Source organism: Globicephala melas, chromosome X, assembly GCF_963455315.2.
Source record: "Globicephala melas chromosome X, mGloMel1.2, whole genome shotgun sequence".
Taxonomy (NCBI): domain Eukaryota; kingdom Metazoa; phylum Chordata; class Mammalia; order Artiodactyla; family Delphinidae; genus Globicephala; species Globicephala melas.
The window spans coordinates 39,000,171-39,013,808 of NC_083335.1; the positions used below are offsets into that span (position 1 = coordinate 39,000,171).

Consider the following 13,638-nt stretch of genomic DNA (forward strand, 5'->3'; position numbering starts at 1 on the left):
CAAGATATCCCTTATATTTAAGAAAAATTTATGGACATTTCAGTATTTACTGACTGATAAATGCCTTTTTTCTTTTTCTTGCAGTATGAGGGCCTCTCATTGTTGTGGCCTCTCCCGTTGAGGAGCACAGGCTCCAGATGCGCAGGCTCAGCGACCATGGCTCACGGGCCCAGCTGCTCCGCGGCACGTGGGATCTTCCCGGACTGGGGCACAAACCCGTGTCCCCTGCATCGGCAGGCGGACTCTCAACCACTACGCCACCAGGGAAGCCCCGCCATTCATTTTGTTTGTTTGTTTGTTTTAACATCTATATTAGAGTATAATTGCTTTACAATGGTGTGTCAATTTCTGCTTTCTAAGAAGTGAATCAGTTATACATATACATATGTCCCCATATCTCTTCCCCCTTGCATCTCCCTCCCTCCCACCCTCCCTATCCCACCCATCTAGGTGACCACAAAGCACTGAGCTGATCTCCCTGTGGTATGCGGCTGCTTCCCACTAGATATCTATTTTATATCTGGTACTGTATATATATCCATGCCATTCTCTCACTTTGTCCCAGCTTACCCTTCCCCTTCCCAGTATCCTCAAGTCCATTTTCTAGTAGGTCTACATCTTTATTCCCATCTTGCCTTTAGGTTCTTCTGACCATTTTCATTTAATTTTTCGTTTTTTTTCCTTAGATTCCATATATATGTGTTAGCATATGGTATTTGATTTTCTCTTTCTGACTTACTTCACGCTATATGACAGTCTCAAGGTCCATCCACCTCACTACAAATAACACAGATTTGTTCCTTTTTATGGCTGAGTAATATTCCATTGTATGTATGTGCCACATGTTCTTTATCCATTCATCTGTCGATGGACACTTAGGTTGCTTCCATGTCCTGGCTATTGTCAATAGAGCTGCAATGAACATTTTGGTACATGACTCTTTTTGAATTTTGGTTTTCTCAGGGTATATGTCCAGTAATGGGAGTGCTGGGTCATATGGTAGTTCTGTTTTTACTTTTTTAAGGAACCTCCATTATGTTCTCCATAGTGGCTGCATCAATTTACATTCCCACCAACAGTGCAAAAGGGTTTCCGTTTCTCCACACCCTCTCCAGCATTTATTATTTGTAGATTATTTGATGATGGTCATTCTGAACAGTGTGAGATGATATCTCATTGTAGTTTTGATTTGCATTTCTCTAATGATTAATGATGTTGAGCATTCTTTCATGTGTTTGTTGGCAATCTGTATATCTTCTTTGGAGAAATGTCTATTTAGGTCTTCTGCCCATTTTTGGATTGGGTTGTTTGTTTTTTTGATATTGAGCTATATGAGTTGCTTTTATGTTTTGGAGATTAATCCTTTGTCAGTTGCTTCATTTGCAAATATATTCTCCCATTCTGAGCGTTTTCTTTTGATCTTGTTTATGGTTTCCTTTGTTGTGCAAAAGCTTTGAAGTTTCATTAGGTCCCATTTGTTTATCTTTGTTTTTATTCCCATTTCTCTAGGAGGTGGGTCAAAAAGAAACTCGCTGTGATTTATGTCATAGAGTGTTCCGCCTATCTTTTCCTCTAAGAGTTTGATAGTGTCTCGCCTTATATTTAGTCTTTAATCCATTTTGAGTCTATTTTTGTGTATGGTGTTAGGGAGTGTTCTAATTTCATTCTGTTACATGTAGCTGTCCAGTTTTCCCAGCACCACTTATTGTAGAGGCTGTCTTTTCTCCACTGTATATTCTTGCCTCCTTTATCAAAGATAAAGGTGACCATATGTGTACGGGTTTATCTCTGGGCTTTCTGTCCTGTTCCATTGATCTATATTTCTGTTTCTGTGCCAGTTCCATACTGTCTTTATTACTGTACCTTTGTAGTATAATCTGAAGTCAGGGAGCCTGATTCGTCCAGCTCCGTTTTTCTTTCTCAAGATTGCTTTGGCTATTCGAGGTCTTTTGTGTTTCCATACAAATTGGGAAATTTTTTGTTCTAGTTTGGTGAAAAATGCAAGTGGTACTTTGATAGGGATTGCATTGAATCTGTAGATTGCTTTGGGTAGTAGAGTCATTTTCACAATGTTGATTCTTGCAATCCAAGAACATCTCTCCATCTCTCCATCTGTATGTATCATCTTTAATTTCTTTCATCAGTGTCTTATAATTTTCTGCATACAGGTCTTTTGTCTCCTTAGGTAGGCTGCTTCCTAGTTATTTTATTCTTTCTGTTCCAATGGTAAATGGTAATGTTTCCTTAATTTCTCTTTCAGAATTTTCATTATTAGTGTATAGGAATGCAAGTGATTTCTGCACATTAATTCTGTATCCTGCTACTTTACCAAATTCATTGATTAGCTCTAGAAGTTTTCTGGTAGCATCTTTAGGATTCTCTATGTATAGTATCATGTCATCTGCAAACAGTGACAGTTTTAATACTTCTTTTCTTATTTGGATTCCTTTTATTTCTTTTTCTTCTCTGATTGCTGTGACTAAAACTTCCAAAACTATGTTCAGTAATAGTGGTGAGAGTGGGCAACCTTGTCTTGTTCCTGATCTTAGTGGAAATGGTTTCAGTTTTTCACCATTGAGGACAATGTTGGCTGTGGGTTTGTCATATATGGACTTTATTATGTTGAGGTAAGTTCCCTCTGTGCCTACTTTCTGGAGGGTTTTTATATTTAATGGGTGTTGAGTTTTGTCGAAAGATTTCTCTGCATCTATTGAGATGATCATATGGTTTTTCTCCTTCAATTTGTTAATATGGTGTATCACGTTGATTGATTTGCGTATATTGAAGAATCCTTGCATTCCTGGGATAAACCCCACTCGATCATAATGTATGATCCTTTTAATGTGCTGTTGGATTCTGTTTGCTAGTATTTTGTTGAGAATTTTTGCATCTATGTTCATCAGTGATACTGGCCTGTAGTTTTCTTTGTGACATCTTTGTCTCGTTTTGGTATCAGGGTGATGGTGGCCTTGTAGAATGAGTTTGGGAGTGTTCCTCCCTCTGCTATATTTTGAAAGAGTTTCAGAAGGATAGGTGTTAGCTCTTCTCTAAATGTTTGATAGAATTTGCCTGTGAAGCCATCTGGTCCTGGGCTTTTGTTTGTTGGAAGATTTTAATCACAGTTTCCATTTCAGTGCTTGTGATTGGTCTGTTAATATTTTCTATTTCTTCCTGTTTCAGTCTCGGAAGGTTGTGCATTTCTAAGAATTTGTCAGTTTCTTTCAGGTTGTCCACTTTATTGCCATAGAGTTGTTTGTAGTAAACTCTCATGATCCTTTACATTTCTGCAGTGTCAGTTGTTACTTCTTTTTCACTTCTAATTCTATTGATTTGAGTCTTCTCCCTTTTTTTCTTGATAAGTCTGGCTAATGCTTTACCAATTTTGTTTATCTTCTCAAAGAACCACCTTTTAGTTTTATTGATCTTTGCTATCATTTCCTTCATTTCTTTTTCATTTATTTCTAATGTGATATTTATGATTTCTTTCCTTCTGCTAACTTTGGGGTGTTTTTTTTTGTTCTTCATTCCCTAATTGCTTTAGGTGTAAAGTTAGGTTGTTTATTTGAGATGTTTCTTGTTCCTTAAGGTAGGCTTGTATAGCTATAAACTTCCCTCTTAGAACTGCTTCTGCTGCATCCCATGGGTTATGGGACATTGTGTTTTCACTTTCATTTGTTTCTAGGTATTTTTTGATTTCCTCTTTGATTTTTCAGTGATCTCTTGGTTATGAAGTAGTGTGTTGTTTAGCCTCCATGTGTTTGTATTTCTTGCAGATTTTTTCCTGTAATTGATATCTAGTCGCAGAGCATTGTGGTCGGAAAAGATACGTGATATGATTTCCTTTTTCTTAAATTTACCAAGGCTTGTTTTGTGACCCAAGATATGATCTATCCTGGAGAATGTTGCAGGAGCCCTTAAGAAGAATGTGTATTCTGTTGTTTTTGGATGGAATTTCCTATAAATATCAATTAAGTCCTTCTTGTTTAATGTATCATTTAAAGCTTGTGTTTCCTTATTTATTTTCATTTTGGATGATCTGTCCATTGCTGCAAGTGGGGTGTTAAAGTCCCCTACTATGGTTGTGTTACTGTCGATTTCCCCTTTTATGGTTGTTAGTATTTGCCTTATGTATTGCGGTGCTCCTATGTTGGGTGCATAAATATTTACAATTGTTATATATTCTTCTTGGATTGATCCCTTGATCATTATGTAGTGTCCTTCTTTGTCTCTTTTAATATTCTTTGTTTTAAAGTCTATCTTGTCTGATATGAGAATTGCTCCTCCATCTTTCTTTTGATTTCCATTTGCACGGAATATCTTTTTCCATCCCCTCACTTTCAGTCTGTATGTGTCCCTAGGTCTGAAGTGGGTCTCTTGTAGACAGCATATATACAGGTCTTGCTTTTGTATCCGTTCAGCCAGTCTATGTCTTTTGGTTGGAGCATTTAATCCATTTACATTTAAGGTAATTATCTATATGTATGTTCCTATTCCTATTTTCTTAATTGTTTTGGGTTTATTATTGTAGGTCTTTTCCTTCTGTTGTGTTTCCTGCCTAGAGAAGTTCCTTTAGCACTTGTTTTAAAGCTGGTTTGGTGGCGCTGACTTCTCTTAGCCTTTGCTTGTCTGTAAAGCTTTTAATTTCTCCATCAAATCTGAATGAGATACTTGCTGGGTAGAATCATCTTGGTTGCAGGTTTTTCTCTTTCATTACTTTAAATATGTCCTGCCCCTCCCTACCATTCATTTTTTAATATCCTCATTGTGACATAATTCACATAGCACAAATTCATTCATTTTAAGGGTGCAATTCAACAGTTTTTAGTATATTCACAGACATGTGCAACAATCACCATGGTCAATTTTACATTTTCGTCACCACAAAGAGATACTCTATATCATTTAGCTGTCATTCCCCAAATCTCATCTCCCCAGCCCTAAGCAACCACTAATTTACTTTGTCTTTATAGGTTTGTCTATTCTAGACATTTTGTATATATAAAATCATATAATATGTAGGTTTATGTGACTGCCTTCTATCGCTTAGCATGTTTTCAAAGCTCATCCATGTTGTAGCGTGTAACAGTACTTCATTCCCTTTTATAGTCAAACAATATTCCATTATATGTATTTGCCTTATTTATTTGTTCATTCATTGATTGATGGACATTTGAGGTGTTTCTGCTTTTGGCTATTGTGAATATTGCTGCTATGGACATTCATGTATAAGTTCTCATTTGGAAACCTGTTTTCAATTCTTTTGAGTATATATCTTACCATGGTTTTAGAAACAAAAATATTTTTGCCCTTTAAAAACTACAAGCATTATTTTTCACCTTTTTTCTTATAAGAGAAAATAAAAGGCTGGGCAGAGATCAAGGGATTAGTGTTAATACTTACTAAACAAAAATGGTTGCTTAAAATAAATTGAGATCTGTAGGTTTAAAAAGTCAAATAGGCTTCCTAACTATAGGATTTGTTGAAGCCTTCAAAATGCTAGCATGCATTGTGATCATCTATAAGAAAGGAGTCAGTGTTTTCCTAACTGATTTTCTTCTAAAGGGCTTTTTTTTTGTGGAGTGTTTCACAGGACAAATATTTCAATGGAATTTGTGTTGCAAAACACTGATGTAAAGTAATGACTAAGTTCATAATGGTTATTTATCAGTTATTTTTGAAATGAGAAAATGCTCTTTTTCCCATGTCACCATTTTCTTCTTTTTCTTAGTCATTTGTTAGAAAAGAATCAACATTCTGATGGCCAGATAACACAAAGAAACCAACAGCTTCCCTGTTTCCAATTAAACCTCATGGCCAGCCTTCTACCTTGCCATTTAATCAGCAGTGCGGACTCTATTCCTTTTTTTGTATACTCCAGTGAATTTAGTATTAGCACTTAATTAACCTGCTCACTAAACTAGAGCAGAAAACAAAAAGGAAAGAAGAGAGAGTAATTCATTATATAAATTTAGTGTTCGAATCATTTCAGTGAAGGCAAAGCCATTTTATCAGCAGTAATTTAACAAATCTATCGCATTCATTATTTTTGAAGATATTTGCACATTGCATTTCAGACATAGGCAACACAATTTTCCATAGTCACACTGTTGACAGGTATCTTTGAAGAAAACTCTAGTTGCTAATAGGAGATTCCAAATTTTAATATTTTGTTCTGATTACCAGAGGAGAATAAATAAAGTGATAATCAAATATTAGTACCATACAGATACTGAGTAAGAATTCTGATAAAGCAATAATGCCTTTGCCAACAATTGTTATCCATAATCATGAACTATTTTGATATTCAGAAGCCTAAATCAAAATCATAAGAGTAATTTCTAAGTAAGTGCCTTCTGCCCAAAATAAATGTGTTTATATCCAATTCATTCAAATGATTGTTTATCTAAACCAGATTGTAATGTTTTCAATATTACTGGCTTACCATTTAAACCTTTTCAAGCTTTCTGTTTAATCAAAACTTAAAGCCATTCTACTGCATCCAAATCATAGAATGCAAAGCACTCTGCCTGGTCAACCAAATGGAAATCAAGCAGCTGAATAAATGAGGTAGCTGCCTACAATTTAGGATTTACTATCTTATGCACTTCATGCTTGCTAACTACATTCATTTAAACAAAGAGTAATATGCAGCTAAATGTGAAGATGCCAAAATCACTACCTTAGTAAGATAGAAATGAAATGGTCTATTCTTATCCAAAAAAGCATAAGTGCCAATAATCAACACAACCCTGTCATAATGCAAAAGAGCATGGCGATGGTAAGAAGAGGAGCAATGTGTTCCAAATATCTGTGTTGGCAATTTCCGGAGACATCTTTATGAGTACTGTAACTTGTGACTGAAAGAGAAACCTGTTCACCAAAAATACATGCCCCTCTTTACTGTGTAGTGGTGTTATTCAGAGGCAGGTACCTAGTCAGAGACTACATTTCCCAGTCCCTCCTTGGTTCCAGGTGTGGCCTTGTATCAAATTTTTGCCAATGGAATGTGAACAGAAGTGATGGATATCGCTTCCAGGTGAGAGTTTTTAGTAAGGGTGTGTTTTCTTCACACTCTCTTTCCCCATTTTCAGGCTGGATGCAGAAGACTGAAAGCCTGAAGAATCACCACATGGAGGAAATCTGACTTCCTGAATCATCATTTGGAGGAAAGCTACCCACTGACTTGCCCACACCTGCAATGTAAATTACATGAATAAGAAGAAATCTTCTGTTCTGCTATGTCACTGAAATTTTGAGTTTTATTATTACAGAAGCTATTACTATCTTAACTAATAAACACATGTTTTACAACAGCATTTTTTTTCTCTTAGTTTAATGTCTACACAGACTTGAGTCAAGACACATAAGCAAATTCAGCCGGCTAATGATTTGGTACCCCTTCAAATTAAATTCATTTAAATATTTGTTCAACCTGGATTAAAATGGCAGTCTGAGCTGTGTGTGGAGATGGGAGAACATGAAAGGAGTCAGTATTTGCCTGCTGCTCTAAGCAATACAGTACCATGTACAAACTCATCTACCTTACCCACATATACTACTCCCCCACTAGAGTCCTAGTAATTGCAACTTTCTCCATCTGCTTATAGTATCTGTGAAATATTTTTATATCTATAGATTGGCACTCAGGGCAGCTGCCTGTTTGATAGACTACTTAATCTGGCTCTAAATCTATGTCTTGCACCCTTTAGTATGCTTTATAGTCATGTTTCTCAAACATTTTTGAGCTTGAGTCACAGTACAAAATGCATTTTACATGGGACCCAGTACCCTCCTGTTTGTTTCATGAAAAAGTAATTGCCTTTCTATACATGATATTCTCTGATATTTTCTTCTTTTTTTTTTTCATTTTTAAAGTGCTGGTTGCAACCTACTAAATTGATTACATATACACTCATGGGTCATAACACACAGTTTGAAAAACACTCTTGGATGGACCCTTCTGACTGGTATTTGGCTTTATTTTTCAGAATGAGAGAAGGGAAATGCAAACTGACTGAAATGGAGGAAGAAAGGTATGGTAAAATGGTTAAAAGTGGGAGAAGCACAGGAAGAAATAATGGCATTTGTGAAAAGGGAAGGAAGGAACATACAGTATTAAGGAATGTACAACACACCATTAGCTAGCTCAGTGTAGAATATATGTTCAATGAACAAGTTTGGGTTCTGTTTATAGTAGAAACCATAGAGTTTGAGGAAGTCCAACTGTGGAAGTAAAGAAGCACAGTGCTCAGGTATGAGTAATGCCAGATGTTTCACTTCTGAATATATAGAGACAGACGTTGAAAAAACTTGAGAAGAAAGAGCCAGGGTCACCCTAAATGAGAATTTTATGCTCTACATTCTACATTCTCACTCTGTCACAATAGTTACATACACATTCACAAAATTTCCAAGAACTGAGATCCTGTAAGATCATATTTAATTTCAGCCTTGGAAAGTGTCCAGTCCATTCTTGGCCTACAAAGACAGGATAACAGAACAAATGAAAAAAGAAACACTTGGGCTCTGCAAGTATGGCACTCTCTTCAAATGAAAATGATTGCTGAAAAGTATATTTATGGATTAAAACAGATGATACGTTATGTTAATTTTCACATGCTTAGAAGGAAAGTGTTGGCTAAAAGTCATAAAGCCTCTCCAGGGGAACATTTATATATCATTCTATGAATCTCTTTCCTTTTTCTTTTTGCCATAAAAATTATAGTCTCTAGTCACACTGATCAAAAATATTGTCAACTTTTACACACTTTATAACAAAGTTTTCTTTTTTTATCAAAGTTATTTTTAGAGCATTTTTAGGTTCATAGCAAGATTGAGGGGAAAGTACAAAAATTTCCCATATAACCCCCATATATCTATGTACAGGTTTTTATGTGGATATAAGTTTTCCATTCCTTTTGGTTAATACCAAGGAGTGAAATTCCTGGATCATAGTAAGAGTACATTAATTTTGTAAGAAACTGCCAAACAATCTTCCAAAGTGGCTGTACCATTTGGTATTCTAATCAGAAATCAGTGAGAGTCCCTGTTTCTCCACATTCTTGTCAGCACTTGCTGTTGTCAGTGTTCTGGATTTTGGCCATTCTAATAAGTGTGTAGTTGTATCCCATTGTTGTTTTAACTTGAATCCCCCTGGTAATATATGATGGGGCATCTTTTCACAGGTTTATTTGCCATCTTATATCTTCTTTGGCAAAGTATCTATTAAGGTCATTGGCCCATTTTTAAATTGGGTTGTTTGTATACTTATCATTGAGTTTTAAGAGTTCTTTTTATATTTAGGATAAGAGTCCTTTATCAGATGTGCCTTCTGCAAATATTTTCTACCAGTCTGTGGCTTGTCTTCTCATTCTCTTAACATTCTTTCACAGAGGAGAAGTTTATAATTTTAATGATGTCAGCTTATCAATTATTTCTTTCATGGATCATGCCTTTGGCGTTATAGCTAAAAAGCATTGCTATACACAAGGTCATCTGAGTTTTCTCCTATGTTATCTTCTAGCAGTTTTGGAGTTTTTCATTTTATACTTAGGTCTGTAATTTATATTAATTTTTAAGATGGGTATAAGATTTGTGGCTAGATTTTTTCTTTTTTGGCACGTGGATATCCAGTTGTTTCAGCGCCATTTGGCAAAAAGAGTATTTTGCTCCACTGTACTGCCTTTGTTCCTTTCTCAAAGTTCAGTTGACTGTATTTATGTGCATCTACCTTTGGGCTATGTTGCTCCACTGATGTATTTGTTTATTCTTTCAATACTACACTGTCTTGATTACTGCAGGTTTATACTAAGTCTTGAAGTCAGGCAGTGTCAGTCCTCCAACTTTGTCCTTCTACTTCAAGACTGTGTTGGTTATTATGGGTCTTTTGACTCTCCATATAAACTTTGGAGTAACTTTGTCAATACCTACAAAATAACTTGCTGGGATTTTGATTGGGATTGCATTGAATCTATAGGTCAAGTTGGGAAGGACTGACACCATGACAATGTTGAGGCTTCCTATCCATGAACATGGAGTATCTCTTTATTTATTCTATGATTTAATTCATCAGAGTTATGTAGTTTTCCTCATATAGATCTGATACATATTTTGTTAGACTTATACCTAAGTATTTCATTTTGGAGGGTACTAATGTAAATGATATCATATTTCAAATTTCAAATTCTACCTATTCATGCTGGTATATAGAAAAGAAATTGACTTTTGTATATTAACCTTATATCCTGCAACACTGTTATAATTTATTAGTTCCAGGGGGATTTTTATTGATTCTTTTGAATTTTCTACATAAATGATCATGTCATCTGCAAACAAATTTTCTTTATTCTTCCAAATCTTTGTACCTTTTATTTTCTTTTATTGTCTTCGTGCATTAGCTAGAATTTCCAGTGTGATGTTGAAAAGGAGTGTTAAGAGGGGCTATCCTTGCTTTGTACTTGACTCTGGTGAGAAATCTTTGAGTTTCTTAGCATTAGTATGATGTTAGCTGTAGGTTTTTTATAAATATTCTTCTTTGGATTGAGGACGTTCCCCTCTATTCTTAGTTTACTTAGAGCTTTTACCATAAATTTATTTTTTAATGTGCAAAAATCTTCAGAATATATAGGGTTATTACAAATAATAAAGAAATGACTAAGAATATAAAACAAAAAATTGACAAAAGTCACACATGGACAATTCATAAAGGAGGAACTACAACTGGCCAATAAACATATGAAAATAAATGTTCGAGTATGTAAGCAACGTAATGGAAGTTAAAACAACCAAAACTGATGTTTTGCTTATGAAATTAATATAGATTTAAAATATAAAGTAATGTTACTGACTGAGGGAATGGTAAGACTAGAAAGTTAAGAGCGTGGTTGGAAGAGGAATATAAATTGTTACAACCTTTATAGAAAGCATCAAGATTCATCAAGAGTCTTAAAAATATGTACCCCTTTTGGCCTAGTATCTCTTTTTCTAGGAATCACCTTTAGGCAAATGATCAGAAAGTCAGAATAAGAGTCATATACATGTATGTCTGTTAGAGCATTAAACATAACAACAAAAAATCATGAATGAACTATATATACCACAATTACATAATAGGTGAATCATCTGAGCAACTATTAAAAATTATGTTTAGGGAGATTTCAAATGCATGGATAAAATCCTCTCAATAAAATATTAGGTTATAAAAAGCAGGATATGGAACTCCATAGTTGGTATGATCTCAAGAGTACAATAAACATAGATAAACATGAACACACAAAATGAACACACAAATGTGCACACAAAAAACAATATTGGTCATTTCTTGGTAGAAAGGACACTGAATATTTGTTCTTGTACTCATCTGCAGGGTCCTAACTATTTATAGTGAGCATTTGTAGCTCATACAACTCTTAAATAAAATAAGCTTTTAAAATAAAATAAAGTTTTTTTTTTATTATAGAACATATGCTTGTTACCTAAAATTAGCAAAATTTTAAAATTTTACATTGCTACACTTTCTGCAGCCCTGCAATGCCTCTATGTTTGCCCTGCACTCTATATATCAACATGTATATAGTTATTTTTAAACAACATATTCTCCTGATTACAAACATAACACATGCTTACTGTAAAAAAAATTGGAAAATATAGAAATAATAAACTAAAAGTCATCTAGAATCCTACTACTGATGATGATGATGATAGCAGCAATATTGTTAGTCACAGACAGTTCCTCCTAAGTGCCAGACCTCTTATTAAGCATTTTGAATAAATTACCTCATTTAATTTTCACAATGGTCCTATGAGGTAACTATGAATATTCCTGTTTCAGAGATGTGAAAACAGATTCAGAAGAATTAATTACCTCATCCAAATCCACACAACTGCTAAGTGTAGAACTGGCCTGGCTTTACAACACAAGGTCTCAAGCACTACACTGTATTTTTTTTAACATCTTTATTGGAGTATAATTGCTTTACAATGGTGTGTTAGTTTCTGCTTTATAACAAAGTGAATCAGTTATACATATACATATGTTCCCATATCTCTTCCCTCTTGCGTCTCTCTCCTTCCCACCCTCCCTATCCCACCCCTCTAGGTGGTCACAAACCACCAAGCTGATCTCCCTTTGCTATGTGGCTGCTTCCCACTAGCTATCTATCTTATGTTTGGTAGTGTATATATATGTCCATGCCACTCTCTCACTTTGTCACAGCTTACCCTTCCCCCTCTCTATATCCTCAAGTCCAATCTCTAGTAGGTCCGTGTCTTTATTCCCATCTTACCCCTAGGTTCCTCATGACCTTTTTTTTTCTTAGATTCCATATATATATATATATATATATATATATATATATATATATATATATATGTTAGCATACAGTATTTGTTTTTCTCTTTCTGACTTACTTCACTATGTATGACAGACTCTAGGTCCATCCACCTCACTACAAATAACTCAATTTCATTTCCTTTTATGGCTGAGTAATATTCCATTGTATACATTGCAACAAAAAGAATAAAATATCTAGGAATAAACCTACCTAAGGAGACAAAATACCTGTATGCAGAAAATTATAAGACACTGATGAAAGAAACTAAAGATGATACAAATCGATAGAGATATACCATGTTCTTGGATTGGTAGAATCAACATTGTGAAAATGACTCTACTACGCAAAGTGATCTACAGATTCAATGTAATCCCTGTCAAACTACCACTGGCATTTTTCACAGAACTAGAACAAAAAATTTCACAATTTGTATGGAAACACAAAAGACCCCAAATAGCCAAAGCAATCTTGACAAAGAAAAACAGAGCTGGAGGAATCAGGCTCCCTGACTTCAGACTATACTACAAAGCTACAGTAATCAAGACAATATGGTACTGGCACAAAAACAGAAATACAGATCAACGGAACAGGATAGAAAGCCCAGAGATAAACCCATGCACATATGGTCACCTTATCTTTGATAAAGGAGGCAAGAATATACAGTGGAGAAAATAAATCCTCTTCAATAAGTGGTGCTGGAAAAAACTGGACAGGTACATGTAAAAGTATGAGATTAGAACACTCCCTAACACCATACACAAAAATAAGCTCAAAATGGATTAAAGACCTAAATGTAAGGCCAGAAACCACACTGTATTTTTTCTGCTTTTATTTCTTACTATTTACAGTCCTCCTTGGCTATCTATTTTTATATGTCAAATAATCTATGTTTGAAAAAAAACCTTTAGAAAGTGTGGTTCTCTTCTCTCTTCTAATTTTGCTTAGACTGTGATAGGCCTACTCAAATCTTTTTTCAACTAAGAAAAAGTTTTCTTTTTCTTTATATATACATATCATTTATATTTTAGTTTTCTTCTTTCTTTTCCTGAGGAATACTTAAAATTATTAGGATGGAAAGCCATTCTTCAGATTTATCATCTTCTCCCTCAGGGGTCTCATCTTTGTCTTTTTCATTGCTTTCTGACAATATTTTTCAAGTATGTACGACATTCTCACTGAGTTGATTGTCAGCATTGTCAATTCTGCTCTCTTCAAGACTTCACTGATGATATAAATTTGTGACTGAGTGTTAACTGTTGTAATCTTTCTTTATCTTATCTCCCATTTTTGATAAGTTCATTCTATT

The 13,638-nt window shown here is 34.8% G+C and overlaps 1 protein-coding gene across 1 annotated transcript in view; it reads right to left on the reverse strand.

Annotated features, from left to right (window-relative positions):
- Positions 1 to 13,638, reverse strand: part of IL1RAPL2 (interleukin 1 receptor accessory protein like 2) — a 1,145,014-nt gene that overhangs the window by 772,442 nt on the left and 358,934 nt on the right. The window lies entirely within an intron of this gene.